Raw genomic sequence first — 11,091 nt, forward strand, 5'->3', positions numbered from 1 at the left:
TATATAAATGAAAAAGAAGGAATAAATTTACTATAAAAGTTAACAGTTGGACTAAGCTGGGTTACAATTAACAGCAGTCACTATAAAAATACTGGTAGTCACCCTTCATTGTTAGCCAATGTTCTGTATTAGAAAATCATACTATTTAATGTAAGAATAAGAATTATAACTGTAGATTTCAACGAGTAACATTCAGTGCTTCTCTGAGAAGCAGACTGGAATCACCAGCCCACCTACCTTCAGCTATCACTTGAATTTTCTTGAGCTATCCTTTTCCCCCAGAGAAGTAAGCATCTGAGGCAGCAAAAGATGCTTTGAGGTTGACAGTTCTTCAGCATGTCAACTGGGTGACACAGAGTTCTCTGGATGTTGAGCCAACAGACAGCTCAGAAGTACACCTGCATGAAGCAGATGTACAAACAACAGCCGCAGAAGACTATCAATCTGCAATTTAAATCATTTTTTTCATGTTCATACGAACATAATTCAATTTTCTCTTCACAGTTACATTGAAAAAAAGATTTTCCTCTCAGATATATGTGTGCAATTCTACAGTTTCTCAGTGAGGAATATGTGCTTTTGCAGAGAGAACACAAACTATGTAATTCATAGGCAACTAGGTTTATTCTTTAGGTTTTTTGCGTTCTTTTGTTTGTTTGTTTGTTTATAGATTAATTTAGGCTGTTACGAACCTCTGAAGATCATCAGGTCTAACCCCACGCTCAAAGCCGTGATGCTTTCTAGCTGAATTCTCCAACAATTTTTTCGTTTTTTCATTTTAAAATTATTGCAGTCAGAGAATTCTTGACATATTTTACTAAGCATTACTAACTACAATAAGAAAAATAAATATGAGTGTAGAGATTTGTCTATAAAAAGATAGCATGGGCAGGATCGAAGGTCAGGAGCTTGCAGTTCAATCCATCAAACTTTGTTATCTAAGCAGTGTTTGCACTCTCTTAAATAGACCTCACCTTCAAATTAGTCTTACCTGCTTAGCAAATTGCCCCTATGCACTCCCTTTCCAAATAACTAATGAATATACAAAACACAAAGTGTGTGATAATGCTACAGTCTGCATCATCTCAGAAAGCAGTCTGTCTCCATTCTGTGCTAAGCTCTCACACAGTTTTTAATCCAATACAGGATCTTCTTCTGCTTTGTCAAATAGTCTCACAGAAATCAAAAGAATGTCCTCTACAGTCTCCTACTTTATGCCTTTTAATACACTAGAAAAGCACACATTACCCTCAGAAAAGCACTATTCTTCCTTATCATCACTACCATGATGTCAAATTATAATTTTGAGTGTAGTTTCAGCTATGCCTATCAATAAGCTCAATCAAGTTTTTCAAAAGAAAGAGTAAAACTTTTAAATATCGGTGGAGATAAAGGTAAGTGTAACACATATGTATCATTGTGATTTGAAGTTCTAAGATGAGTGATTTATTAAAATTAGTTTCTTTTACTTCCTGTTTAAGGTCCAAAATCATCTTAGTCAAATATGGCACTCATGTAGATGTGAACAGTGTTACTATAAAATCAGGGTAGCAGTGGAAATATTTTCCTGAAAAATCTCACCAGCCCTAGTAATACCCACAATTTACTTACATGCAGTCTACACAAACAGTTATGCTGGACTTTGCTTGTGTTTTAGTACCACTTGATAAAAACTATTACCAATGTGGTTTACATAAATTACATGTAGTCTACTCCATATGGAAACCATATTTTAGCAGCAGTCAATATTTGGTAAAGAATACTTGCTCTGCCTTGCTCTCTCAGAGGCAGGCTCTTTCGTGCCTCTCTCTGGCTGCATTATTTCTATGATTTAAACAATAATTTAATTCAAATAAATCACTATGATTTATGATTAAATATCTTTAAGAGGATATTTAGCTCACACAACAAGTCATTTGAATGTTCTCACTACAGTTAAGTTTTATCCTATGCTATACTAGTAACAAGACGCCTGGCTTTGTTGAAAGGTAGAACACTGAATTATCCTCATCTATAAGTTTTTTCAAACATAGGCTGATAACAACAATTGACTGCATGAGCATCATTATTTTTCTAAGTTATTAATGACTTTTAATTGTTTACCTTATGATAAACCTCTTTACTTTAGCCCCTGCCATATACAATTAATTAACTGTGTCATGAAGAAATACAAACACAAAGTAGTTTAATATTTTATTAGTACTTTGGGTATTTTTGTAACATTTCAGCATTTTTGTTTAGTAGCAGTGATATCTTCTACATTTTATTAGATATGACATAAGGTGTAGGTTAAGCAGAAATCGCAGAGGACTATGTAATGGCGATAGGAACAGATGCCTTCTTGAAGATTTTAAGCTTTCATATATACATATATTTCCTTACTATGTTGAAGTAAAAGAGATAATTTTTCTGTCAGGACTGTAACATTTTTAAGCTGGAATTGTGATCCTTTTGAAGTTCATGGCTTTTTTTTTTTTTCCTTCTTCTTTTTTTTCCCCCTGTGGCCAGACTTAGCCCTCAAATTTATAATGTGTTTAATATATCAGTTAGCAGAGAGAAAAAGCAGGTTCTAACAAAGCATTCCTGAAAAAATAAAAGCTATTACAAGAGCAAGCCTAACCCACTCCTCTGTTCTTTATTTAAACCTTTATGGAATAAGAAAAAGCTTGAAAATTTTGCCAGAATCAAATAGTCAGAAGAAGGTAATGAACGTAATTACAACGTAGAAAATTAAAGTGAATTTAAATGACAGCAGCAACATTTGTAAGGAGAGTTAGATTGAGTCTTCCTGCCTGTATATAACTATATGACATACTTTCATAGAATTCAAAAAGCTTGTATTAAGGGTACAGTTCTTCATAGCTCAGATAGAACGTAAACTTCCAAACATCTGGTGAACTTCAATACAGAGCTTTCAACCTCCCCAGGGAGTTATCAGTTGGACTATAATGTTATCGGCTTTCACACACTTCTCAGGGCAATGCAATCTACTTGCCTGAGAACATGAAGAAGAGCCAGGAATTCCTGTTCCATTTCCAAATTTGTGGACTCTCTAAGATTTCTGGTAAGAATTCCCAGCTGCTTCACTTTTACAGTCTTTGCAAATGGAGATATTTCTACGCCTGCTTTTCCGATGAGTTAAATATTAATTACTGAATTACTGACCATTACATAAATACTTTAAAAAATATACTTTGCATGCTAATGCTCACTTCACAGTGAGCATTAGCTCGCTAACCTAATGATTCTGTGATTCTATGACTCTATGAGGAAGAATTTAATGAAGGAAAAGCAATCAAAATTTCTGTATGAACACAAGATCTTTTAGGTTCAGACATGGCGATACTGTTTGATGAAAGCAAAGCATACTTTCACAGGTAGTGCAGTAATACAGTGTAATTAATCATAACTTTGACAGCAGTTATCTCCTCTTCAGATCAATTAATTGACTTGTCATAAGCACAATTCTGTTTAACTTGGTGTATAACGGTGACCTGTCACAGAGTATTCCATGACACCTTCCCAAAGGTCATGGCAATCAAAGTTTTTGGCTGCTTCCAGAAGGCAGAGTTGTTTCTCAAACCTAACTATCAGAGAATATCTGGAGGGTGTGAAATCTGTAGACTATTTAAAGCCCATCTTTTGAAATCACTTTTATTCAATTACTGAAGTCCAGCTTTTGTCCTCTGACTGCAAACACCTAGCTGAAACACAGTCCATATCAGCAGCCATCTCACCAAGGTAGAAGCAAGTTGGTAAATACCAACAGTATTTATTGTGAAAAATGCATGGAAAAGTGGCAAGAATATGTAGGCAGTTTGTAGTCAACTAGATTATTGTGTTAGGGCATTATTCACAATTTCTCATAGAAATGTTTTAGTAAGTGAGAAGTCATATGAACAAAGTAAAACAATAGTTGTATCAATAAATTACATTCATTACTCAAAAAGTTTGAACATTTTATCAAAGAGCAACGTTTGTTCCCAGTGTAGAGTTTGGTAAAGCAAGGCCTACGAGGTGGGACCCATAAGTAATTAACATAAGTTCCACTGAGGAAGTTCAAGTTGCATTGGTTTGGAAAAATCAGAATTCAGTGATAGAGAAGAGCAAAAAACTGAACTTCATACTATTTATTCATATAGATCCTCCCACTAAACTAAGCTTTCTCTTATACAAAGGTGATGACAAGGTGTATAAACAACCTTGCATTGGTTTTAATCTCTTATCATAACAAGTAACAAATGATCCTTACACTGAGATAAATGTCTAGAAGAGACAATCTCTCTCTAAGCCAAGTTGCTCTCCATTCTTTGCTTAAGAAAATGAAATCGTCCATCCCATGAGATCAATTTGAACACATTTCTAATAATTTATAGTCCAGAAATTTCATAAATACTTGGATCTTGTTTTTCTGAATCCTTGAAACCAACAGTTCAGAATGGCTTGAGATTACCGATCTTGAGATACAAGCACATAGAAAGCTATTTAACACGGAAAATAGGGTTTATGTGATGTGGACAGTTTGGATAACGATCTTCAAAAATGTTTAGTGTTCTAGATGAAAATTCCATGACAGATTGTATTTCACAAAAACAAATCAAGAGAAGCAGTTCTGAATTATAATAAAGGTTAATGACATCTGATTTTTCAGATAGCAATCCAAATTCTTAGACAACCTTGTAGGTTGCTATTCCCAGGGACTGCATAGCTAACAACAATAAATAGTCATTTTTTTCCTTATTTAGCGATCAGAAAATTCTGAAAAAAATCACATACTATTTTCATAAATAATTGTGTACAGTTTGGGTCAGATTTTTTTAACACAGAAATACTGGCAGACTTCTAACTGTTACTGTGAGAGTCTGTTAGTACTGGCACAAAATTTAAGTACGTTCATATTTTTCTAACTTCTAATTTCAGTGTTCTGCTACTAATTACTAATGTCAAAACCAGAACAAAAGCTTACTGCTTGGCTTGTTGACTTCTGCGCACAGATGTCAAACATGCAGAGTTCATTAATGATTTCAAGGTGCTGGAAACCCAAAAGATATCCAAAGTTGTGCTGTTGACTACTGCTCCTTTTCAGATTAGCATCTTCATAAATGGAAAAATCACAGTTAAAACCAAAATCTTAATTTGACATATACTCTAAGACATTGTATACTTACATATAGTATTGAAGAAAAACCCAGGAGAGTTTGAAATACCATTTAATATATGCCTGTTTTGCTGAACGGCATAGCACCAATCATTTACCAGAGTAGGAAGACTAGTGTTCGAGACAGAAATACAAAAAGATGCACAAGTAAATGTGAAATACTCTTCGAAAACAGAGGATGGAGACTCCAATCTACATTTGTTCAAAATGTCTTATATAGTCAATTAAAAAAAAACACAAGTATTTATCTGAGTGATCAACTTAAAATCTAAAACCTAGGATATAAATTGAAATGTGCATAAGCATTTCCCAGGTATTATGTAGAGCTTAACTGATGATGTATTTCCCCTTCCAGTCATTATGACATTTTAGAACATTAGAAAATTGTGCTTTAGAAATTCAGAAACTGTGAATTGAAGTCTGTTCTACCTCTGGTACCTACTTAATCTTTTACTGAGTAGCAGAATTATTCTGAGTGAGAAAAAAAAAAAGCAGTAACTATTATGCTCTGGTTTCCTTGCGCTCATCAACATTTGGCTAGAGAAGAAGGTAAATATAAAGTTTTGCAAGAACGTCACGGTTTTTGCAAAAGATGAGGTTAATTGGTGAAAATCTAAACATACGCTCAACCCATTAGAGGAAGAACTACCACAGCCTTTGCTTCCACAGATTTTTTTCCGTTCTCCCATACTCATTTTTGCAAGCTTTTATACACAACTGTTGTTTTGAAGACTTTTTTCTCATCAGAGCTGAAGGTCCACAGAAACAGCAAGGAAAAGCAGCTACACACTGCCATCACACTCACAAAATAGGTTGGGATACTTTTCACATGCAGCACCTTTCAGTTCCACAAATCTGTAGCAGCATTTGAAAGGGAAGAAGGTAAATCACTAACAGACACATGAGGCTGCTCTTTGTACAATACCTCCTAAAATCATTCTCTTCAATCACAAACAGACTGACCCCAAAGACAGACGTAGCAGCATTAGAAAGTATTGAGAAGAAGTAATTGTTACTTATGTTTCTCTGGAACACCTGCAGAAACTCAGAATGTGGTCTTTCTAGGTTTTTTTTTTTTTTTTTTTTTTTTTTTTTTTTCATGTATGCTTATAAAGGACAGAGTAAGTTTTCTAAAACTGTCTGTATTTTTCTCCTAATTTTCATCCTCTGAGTTATTTTGGCTAGAGTAAAAACATTCTGTAGTCTCACCAACTTCTGCAAAACCTCCAGTGGCAGACAGCAGCCATTTTTCTGAGCTTTTTTTGTTTCTTCTCCACATTGTATGGAGATATCCCACCTTCGAGAGATTTATCCACAGAACTCACCTCACAAGCTGGAAGTCACAAGCCACGTTTAGGACTCTAACACCCAAGATCCCATTTTCTCTGTGAAGAATCCTAAGCCTAGTAACTGTGCTTAGCGTTTGACTTGAGCTGCCGGATGATCTATAAATCATAACCATGCCCAGCACCCCCAAGTAGGATCAACCCCACTGTATATGCACTTGCTTGCACAGATGGCTTTTAGGATGATTTATCTCTCTGGCATTCTTACAAAAACTGCTGGACAGCTCATACGTGGCTAGTCTGACTTTTCAGGAAGGGTCGACTGTACAGGTAGGATCTGTTCATGTGCTCTATGCCCAGTGTGTCCTAAACATGCTGTTCATTCTCACTTTGCACACACTATCCACTCTGTGCACATGCAGTAGGGCTGGCATTCCTTGGAAGCATGAGACTCATTGAGCATGTGCTACAGAGAATGTGAAGACATTTTTATGTCCAGGAAATCCTAGGCAGAAATGCAATGGGCATCATTACGCACCACATCTGTGTTTCAACAAGGTAATCAGAAATCAGCTCACTTGCTGATGGACTATTTGCCCACATGATGAGAATTATGTGTAATAAACAGGACTCATTACAATAACTGAGTGGTTACCCACATGATAATGTTACCTTTGTTTTATTAAAAACCACCTCTCTGGGAGAGTTTTTCACAGTGCACACTAATCTGGTGGTACTACTGCTGTAGATCACACCAATCTGAAAAGCAATTTCAAATATTTTTAAACATCGTCATTAATTCTTAGCATATTGAGAAGTTTTGTCAGATCAGCAAAACCGTAACAATTCTAAACAAACACTACTACATTTCACCTTTTTAAGGGTATACTGTTGCTGTTAACTGCCGTATTGTCAACATTCCCCTCCCAAGAAATACTCTGCAAATGACAGTAAATGCTTTAAAAATACAGATTTCTCTCAAACAAACAAAAAAGCCAACCAGATAATATCACGTTGCTATTCTATAACTCTTTCTTTTTTTTTTTTTTCTCTCTTTCTTTCTTCTTTTTTCTTCCCTGAAAAGAAACATTCTAGACAGATGATTACAAATTAACTTTTGAACACTCCAATAACCATGATTGCAATCATTCCCTCTGTCAATAAGTCTCTGGCTGGGCAGTGGAAAGACAGGCAAACTTGCCCATCCCCCACTGGATACGGAAGACAAATCCCTTCAGCAAACTTCAAACACTGAAGGTCATTTTGGGAATACGGTGCACCTACAGAACAGCTCCATGGAAGTCCCTGGCACTTCAGCCATAAACAGCAGTGAACTCAAGTATGCCTAAATAAGTAAATACAGCTCTCTTCCCACTGTTTCCTTTTCTAGGCTGTTCTCTACCCTGCCGTCACAGATGGCCTGGAACAAGCGGATGAGGATGGAAATGGCTGCAGAAAGCTACCTGTCCGGAAATGCTGTTTTGGAGACTGAGTCTCAGATTTCCTCAGAAAGTGAAGAAATCAGGAAATCCATCCATACAGAAAGAACAGAAGCTACACCCTAAAATCTTTATTTGACAAACATAAAATATGTACCTGCTGTCCCAGCTGCATTCAAGTTCACAGAAACATTCAGATTCTTTTTTTAAGCAGAATAATATTTCCTACTAAGATGAAAGAACATAGGAGAAAAAAAGTAATAGAACTTGCTCATATCTGCCAAGTATTCTCCCACCATAAGCAAACACCAAAAGTAACATGTTGCTTAGCAACATTTATCATTTCCCTTAAACCTGCTCATCACAGTTAAGTTTTATCTTACTGTTTCATAAACCAAAATAAACACTGACCCTGTACTTATAGCACTGTCTTCACAGATTGTTAGCAGAGGTGCAGTGATAACTTCTAGGTTGCACTATGCTTTTAGTGTACTGCAAGTTTTAACTTTCATGCTCTGCCCCTCTGTTTCTACTGAAACAAGTTTTGAGAATAGCAGCTAAGCATATAGAAGGGGGAATGGAGGGAGATCGGCTAAAGCACACGGATGTTTAAGGAACAGCAACAAGGAGATAATGGGCAAAAAATTCCTGCTTTCAATAGGACTGCAGCATGCAATGATCTTTAGAAAAGCCCGATTTTTAGAAGCTCCAGTCTGCTTTTTACTAGATTTTGTAAGGAAGGAGGAATTAATAAGACAAGGTTTTGGGCCAGTGAAAAACATTTCTGTTAGTGCTGTTAGCTCCCAGACAATTTTTCTGCACAGAACCCACGCACAGAAATACGTTAATCTGAAAATTAAACTGATTATTTATCATTGTCTAGGCACTTAAATACCATAAATAAGATCACACTGTTCCCAAACAGACTCTGTTAAAAGTGATGACAATTATAAGAAAATATGTTTTAGGTGATATTTCCTGCTATCTCCTCAGGTGCTTTATAGAGGAAATAAAAGGGAGTGGATTCTGTTATGTTCCTAAGACCACTTGCAAAAGCATTTATTAAAGTGAGAAACTACTAATACACTTTAAACCAGGCAATCAGCACAACTAAAATGTTTGCTTAACATCTACTCCCATTTCTAAGCCATCCCTTAGGTGTCTTTTCCCTTCTGAAATAAACCCAAGATGCCTCTCTGACATGCAGAAGTGGAAAGTGACATGACAGAAATCAATTACAGCTCTGTTAGACGTTATCCCTTTCCAGAACTCTCCACTGCACAGTCATCACCTCCTCTGCACTTCATTGCTCAACACTGTTGGGCAGGAGGGCAAGGGCTGAAGGACAATTACACTATCATTACTCTTTAATTTGAGCTGTAGCAGACATCACTATAAAAACCCTCAGAACCCATACAGAACCAGTGCCCCGTAGTGACACAGTCTTGCACCCAGCTCAGAAGAGTTTTACATTTGCCAACCAGAAAAGAGACGATTCTAAGACTTCAGGAGCACAGGCAGCCCTGCTGTGTTCAATCCTGAGTGCTCTCTTGGGTTGGGCTTGCCTGGGTCAGATTTGGTTTGTTGTTTGTTGTTTCTTTTTTAAAACACAAATATGTTGTCTCCTTTGCCATTTAAAAATGGCCAACAGAGCAACAAACAGTAGTAGTACAGACAGAGTTATAAGGATGGAACATATGTGAGTGGAGAGAAAGGAAAAGAGCAATTAAAAAACAAAATGAAAGGAGAAAATGGACAGTGGGAGTCTGAAATACTAAGGGTACTTCTAGACATCCAGTGGCAACAGGGTAAGAAAAATCCCCAGGCAGTGCAAAAAGCATGAAGAGGTGTTATGGGCAGGGAAAACTCTTTCTTCCAGGGAGAAATAAAAGCTTCAGTTTTGCTTTCAGGAATACTGCTCTGCAGTCCTCTGAAAGTAAGAAACCATGAAAACATGGTTGAAAGCAGACACCTTGAGACAAAAACTACTCCAGTCCTTCTCTGTTTATGGAGCAGTGTTTTTCTCCTCATCTTCTACAGCTCAGAAATGCAAACATGCATTAATGAGTGCTCTGCAGATATGCTCACATGAAATTTCTCTTCTTCACACAGTTAAATGTGTATTAACTTGGGATTTACAAGGTTTATGTCTGCTTGTTTCAACCACAAAGTGCAACACTGAAATGATTTATTTCCTAGCAATGTAAGGATTAGGATCAGATGTCATGAGGTAAACATTCATTGAAGGCAACCGGATTGTAAATGCTCATCACAGCATAGTTAGTAACATTTCATTAAACAATGGACAAGAAGAAGAGTTCAAATGAATGCTTCTACTAAATACTGTAAATATTGCTATTTGTAAACTGCCCAAGCATCACAGTAATTCATAGGGAGGATCACGTCCCTCAGTACTGTATCTCTGAAAATTTTCTTAAACAAAACTGGGTGTCAGTACATAAACAACCTTTTGCAAACATTTACTCTGAATTTTCTCTTTTTTGTGATCGTATCCTCTTCACTTTCACTGAGTGTTCCGGGGACTATTTTCTGACATAAAAGTTTGCAAAAGAAACACGTTAAATGTTAAATGGCAGCACTCTGGGAATGGGTCCCCAGAACACAGCCATCTGCAACAGAGCATTGTAGTCAAATATTATTAGGTCATGAGGAGACGCAATGGCATGCAGGTTGATTTTCTAAAGTTTAGCTATTTTTGGCCACCTTAACGTGCCTTTTTTAGTTGAGTCTGGAAAAGTTCCCCTATTTACAGAGCATAGATATACATTTTATAAAGAGTATTACTACCCTTTCAGCCAAATTAATGATAAAGAAAGAATAAACTATGCATATGAGAGGTTTTAAATCTTTTTTTATTTTCTCTCATACAGTCCCTTTCTTCCTAAAGTCATGGAGCTTTTCACAAATAACATATATATTCACAACACTGAAATGCGGATACATCTTGTTGAGACTGTGTGATTTCTTTTGATGCACACAGGGGATGACGTTAAATTTTAACAGAGGACTTTGACCTGTCCAAAGAGTACTATTGGATTTTCCAGGCTTTACTGTCTTTTTGCAAGTCGAGGGCAATATAGTTTCAATAAACAAGTACAAGATGATTATGAACACATACTCCAGACCTCCGTATTTACAGACAACGGACACCACCTCAGCTCCTTTGAGAGACCTCCTTGCCATGATG

General features: G+C 36.5%; 1 protein-coding gene across 3 annotated transcripts in view; it reads right to left on the minus strand.

Annotated features, from left to right (window-relative positions):
• Positions 1-11,091, minus strand: part of BNC2 (basonuclin zinc finger protein 2) — a 345,135-nt gene that overhangs the window by 163,727 nt on the left and 170,317 nt on the right. The gene's annotated exons all lie outside the window — the stretch shown is intronic.

The sequence above is a fragment of the Meleagris gallopavo genome, chromosome Z, assembly GCF_905368555.1.
Source record: "Meleagris gallopavo chromosome Z, MGAL_WU_HG_1.1, whole genome shotgun sequence".
NCBI classification, from domain to species: domain Eukaryota; kingdom Metazoa; phylum Chordata; class Aves; order Galliformes; family Phasianidae; genus Meleagris; species Meleagris gallopavo.